The sequence below is a fragment of the Phacochoerus africanus genome, chromosome 4 (assembly GCF_016906955.1).
Source record: "Phacochoerus africanus isolate WHEZ1 chromosome 4, ROS_Pafr_v1, whole genome shotgun sequence".
In the NCBI taxonomy this organism is placed as follows: Eukaryota; Metazoa; Chordata; class Mammalia; order Artiodactyla; family Suidae; genus Phacochoerus; species Phacochoerus africanus.
This window is the reverse complement of record NC_062547.1, coordinates 50,602,035-50,607,951: the sequence shown is the minus strand read 5'-3', so window position 1 is coordinate 50,607,951 and position 5,917 is coordinate 50,602,035.

The following is a 5,917-nucleotide window of genomic DNA, read 5'->3' as shown; positions in this document are numbered from 1 at the left end:
ATTTGAAAGGGTTTTGCTTTATAATTCAAGCAGAAGATGAGTTGGGTCTGAATTAGAGAAGGGACAGCTCAGAGAGCATATACAGGGTAGAACTGAAAGGATTTAACTGATGGGATCTATGAAATAAAGAAAGAATATTTGAGGAGTTCTGAGACTTCTAGCACTACACATGCCCATTCTCTGAGATGGGGAATGCAGGGGTTTGTGGGGGGGGGCATCATGAGATCATGATGACATACCAAGTTTGATTTGCTTTTGGGCCATCAAGATCTCCTTGTCCAGCAGGCGGTTGGAAATCATGAGTCTTGAGTTCAGGAGGGAGATTGGAAGAAGAGCAACTGCCAAATAAGAGATTATGGCAGGGGCCCTGATTATTAATTCAACTGGGATAAACCCAAGGGACATATTTGCAGTAATTCAAACCCTTGGCAGCAAATAGTTTAATGTGAACTTCAGGTCAGCAGAGAAATTAAATTTATTTTGGAGACTCTCAGGCAAAAGGAGGCCAGGACTTTGGAGAGGATTTTGTGGTCATTCCATTCACCAGGCTTAGGCAGATGACTGCTTCGTTTCTACTGGAATGAAACTTTGGGACCTGAAGAGAGTGCTATATTAACTAATTAATATAGCCTTGGAAAAAGTAGCAGAGAGGTTTGGGGTTTGCACCGAGTCATGGCAGTGGAAAATAGAGTGGTGGACAGGCCAGGTTATGATGAAATTGCTCCCAGGTATGCCATTTTCTTACAGTCTTTATACTACTGTATTTAAAATTTTTTAAAAATTACAAAAGTGGTACTTCCATGCTTTGCAGATACTCAGTAACCACTGAAACCACTTTCTCTCATGCCTTCTTCTACAAGAGAGGCTGGAAAGCAATATACATAAATTCCAAGACCTCATTAAAACCTATGGTGGCCACTAAGTACAGTCTGGGTTCATGAGGAGTTCCCAGAAGTCCTTGCGGTGGGCTTCCATTTCTGCATAGATAAGCAAATATTTGTGAGAATCTTTTTGCCCTTCTGACTTCTTCTAGCACGGAGCTTAGATGCAATGCCTGGAGATGGCAGCCATCTTGTTACCAAAAGAATGAAAAGTGTAAACTGAGCCTGATTCCTTAATGACATCCTTTAGCAACTGTGCTAACTCTGGTCCACCCACTTCTGGATTTTGTGTTATGTGGGAAAAAAAGCCTTAACATCTTCATACCAGGAAACTGGCTCTCAAACTAAACTGTCCACTAGAATAACCTGTGGAGACTTAATGCTCCCAGTGTTTAAATGACCCTGTATACTACTGGCTGAATGGGAATTTCTGGTGATGGAACCTTAGATTCTGTAATTAAAATTTTTTTTTTGGTCTTTTTTTAGGGCGTCACTCAGGGCATATGGAAATTCCCAGGCTAGGGGTTGAATCAGAGCTGGAGCTGCTGGCCTACGCCACAGACATAGCAATGTGGGATCCAAGCCACCTACACCAGAGCTCACAGCAATTCCAGATCCTTAACCCAGTGAGCAGGGCTGGGGATCAAACCCTCGTCCTCATGGATCCTATTTGGGTTGTTACAGTTGAGCTGTAATGGGACCTCCCCATGAGTTTGTTAAACCACTGTTTTTTGTTTTTGTTTTGTTGTTGTTATTCTCAGGGGAACACTATTGTTATAATACATGTGTTGAAACTGTATTTGAACAATAGAAGCATATAAATTTCCCATCTCCAATCAGCTCCATCTCTATTATTGTCCCTAGGAGGAACATAATCCTCACAATGCTATGCCATGTTTCAAGATATGTGCCATGTGTCTGTACATACCAGCGTGGGCTAATTTTTTACTATTAAAAAAATCCTTCTAGGGAGTTCCCATTGTGGTGCAGCGAAAACAAATCTGACTAGTACCCATGAGGATATGGATTCAATCCCTGGCCTCACTCAGTGAGGTGGGGATCCAGCATTGCCATGAGCTCTGGCATAGGTTGCAGATGTGGCTTGGATCCCAAGTTGCTGTGGCTATGCTGTAGGATGGCAGCTGTTGCTTTCATTTGACCCCCAGCCTAGGAACTTCCATGTGCCGCCGGTGCTGCCCTAAAAAACAAAAACAAAAAGCAAAGAAACAAATCCTTCTAGAGGCTATTCAAGCGGGGCTTGAGAAGTGACACTGCCAAATAGCCTGGCAACATCAGGACAATACAGACCTCAAGTAATTATCTTCAGAAACCATTAGAACACTTGGGAAAAGTCAATATTTTGGCATCCAACCTACTTCTCCCTTTTGCATTTTTAAATGCTGGCCTATGCCACAGCCACAGCAATGCCACATCTGAGCCCTGTCTGTGATCTACATCACAGCTAATGGCAATGCCAGATCCTTAACCCACTGAGTGAGGCCAGAGATCAAACCTGAGTCCTCATGGATACTATTCGTTTCTGCTGAGCCACAAAGGGAGCTCCTTTTTGTTTTTGTTTTTAAGTTGCAAAATCACTTTGAGATCCATGAGAAGTTAAAGTTAGTGCATGATAACATTTCCAGCAGTCCTGCTATAATTGAGAGTGTATCTAAAAGTGTATATAAAAACATTCTTTTGTTGAAAAGACCTAGCTTCAGAGTGCCAACTCCTGTGCCACAAAGTATTAATGTTGTGACTTTAAGAGGTGACTTGCAAACTATATGTTGATTTATTTCTCTTGGGAGGAGTCGTTGTATCAAAAGTTCTAGCATGAGAAGGCAGGGGTTTAAATGCTAACTCTGCAGACAAGAAAACAAGTATTGGTGAGAATGTGGAGAAAAGGGTACACTTGTGCACTGTTGGTGGGAATGTAAATTTATGAAACCACCAAGGTAAATAGTATGAAGTTTCCTCAAAAAATTAAACATAGAGGAGTTCTTACTGTGGCACAGTGGCTTAAGCCTCCAGTGTTGCTGAAGCTATGGTGTAGGTAATAGCTGTGGCTTGGATTTGATCTCTGGCCTGGGAACTTCCATGTGCAGTGGGTGTGTCTGAAAAAGAAAGAAAAAGTAAACACAGAATTACCATGTGATCCAGCAATTCCACTTCTGGCTTCTTATCCAAAGGAATGAAGACATTAACTTGAAAAGATCTGCACCTCCACATTCATTGCACATTATTTACAGTAGCCAAGATATGGAAGCAAACTAAGTATCCATTGCTGAAATAATTAAAAAATGTAGTATGTATGTACAATGGAATATTATTCACCCATAAAAAAGAATGAAATCTTGCCATTTGCAACAACATGAATGGAGCTTGAGGGCCTTATGCTAAGCAAGATAAGTTGGAGAAAGACAAATGTGACATATGATCTCATATGTGGAATCCAAAAAAAAAAAAAAACCCTCACGAGACAGAGGACAGATGGGTGGTTGACAGAAGTGGGATGGGGTGAGTGAAATGGGTGAAGGGAATTAAAAAGTGTTACCTTCCAGTTATAAAATAATGTCATGGGGATGCAATATGTTGCATGCTGACTACAGTTAATAATACTGTATTGTGTATTTGAAAGTTGCTAAGAGAATAGACCTTAAAAATTCTCATCACAAGAAAAAAATTTTTTGTAGCTATGTATTGATGTTAACTAGACTTATTGAGGAGATCATTTCACAATATATACATATATATTTGTAAACAATATATACAAATCATTGTGTTATACACCCAAAACAAATACGTCAATTATATCTCAATAACAATAATGATAAAAATCTCAACTCTACACTATGTGACTTGGGGCATATTACTAAATCTCCAAGCCTCAGTGTTCTCATCTACAAAATAAGGATATTATTGGGAGCATTAAATGAGATACTTCATGTAAAATAATTAAAAATGTGTCTAGCTCATAGTAAATGTCCAATAAATATTAACCATCATGGTTAGCTGTGATAATTTGAACACTTACCTATGCTCAAATGTGAATTCCCTTTTTGTGTAATTTTCCCCCAGATCTCCACTTGACATGGATTCCCACACCCCCATAATTTCTATTGCATTCCTTGTTGGGATTTTACCATTAGTATTTCATTTTCCTCTTGTCATCTCACTCTATACATTCTTCCTGAGCTCCAGTTATCTCCATAGGCTTCATGGTTCCCACATTTGAAGCTCAGTACAATTTTTTTTTTTTTTGGCATATGCTCCATACTCTTATGGTCTTTCTGACATTACTACTTGGATGTTCCATAACATTTTATCCCTTAAACTGTATTGCCTATCACAGAAAATTACCACCACAATCCACATATAACTGCCTATATATCTGAACATAATCCCTGACTCCTCCCTTTCACATCCCTCAGTCTTTTTTTTTGTCTTGCCTTTTTTTTTTTTTTTTTTTTTTTTTTTAAGGGCTGCATCCACGGCATATGGAGATTCCCAGGCTAGGGGTCTAATCAAGGCTACAGCTGCCAGTCTACACCACAGCCACAGCAATGTGGGATCCAAGCCATGTCTGCAACCTACTTCACAGCTCATGGCAATACCGGATCCTTAACCCACTGAGCAAGGCTGGGGATCGAACCTGCAACCTTATGATTCCTAGTCAGGTTCGTTTCCACTGTGCCATCGCCATGATGGGAACTCCTCACATCCCTGTCTATCAGCTGTGTCTCCAACCCATCCACTTCCCTCCCTCCTCTTTGCTACGCCCTAGTTCAGGCTGCATTCTTCTCTCTCACCTACTGCAGTAGCCTCCCATTCTCCTGTCTTCACTCTGTAGCTTTAATTATATTTCTAACATGTAAAAGTGTCATGCCCTCCCTCTGCTTACAACCCTCCAATGATACCCTATCATCCTCCGGATAAAATACAAAACTTTTAACAAAGCCTGTAAGTTCCTTCGTGATCTGGCCTGTGCTTAGCCTTCCAGCCTCATCACCTGCCCTTCCTTTCTTTATGTTCTAAGGTCCAGGCTTACAAATAAATCCACCGTGCCCTTTGTCATCTCAGGGTTTTGGCACTTGCTGCTCCCTCTGCTAATTTCTTCTCTTTGCCCCAGCCTGACTTTGTCTGCCTAACTCCTTCTGATTCTTCTCACTTTAGGTATCATGTCCTCTCAGAAAACTTCCCTTGACTCCTACAGTTGTGTTAAGGGCACCTCCTACTTGTTCTATAAAACCGTTCTTATCATTGTACATTATACTATCTTGTAAAGATCTGTTCTCTTATCTATAACACCTACTACAGGGGAGATGCAGATAAACCTTGATAAAGACAAGGTTTGTGTACCAGTACCTGTGGTGTAATCGGTACCTCTATCGGGCATGACCTCTAAGTCTTCTGGGAACGCATTTCTTCTCTGATAGCTAATTCTGTTGTAGTCTCTGGAGGGTTTGGTAGGTCTTGATAGGACTTAGATCAAAGGTAAGCACCTGACCCAAATGAGAGCAATCATGGTATAAAGTCTGTGATAGAATAATGATAAAGCCTAACATTTGCTGGATTCAAACTAGGCTCTTCCTATTGATAGAGTATGAACATCATTGTGGTTTTATCTTTTCATCTGTAAATGTGTATAATAATACCAACTTTATGACAAGTGCATCTTGAAGAATGACAGTGAATTATCGTAAGTCTAATCAGGTGATGGTTCTAGATGCAGTTTCATTGCTGACACCTTTAACACTTCTGGTATGCAGCTGTTGATCTGAATGCTTCTTTCTCTCTACTTGTTGATAAAGACCATCAGAAGCTGTTTGCTTTCGGTTGGCAGAGCCAACAATATACCTTCACTATCTTACCTCAGGAATGTACCCACTCTCTAGCCTTAATTGCCATAATCTTGCTCCAAGGAACCTTAATTGCCTTTCCATTCTGAATCACCCTGGTTCGTCATATGGATGACGTCATGCTGATGCTATTGTGCTTGCCGGTAAGCAGGAAGTAGCAGCTACTCTAGATACACAGAT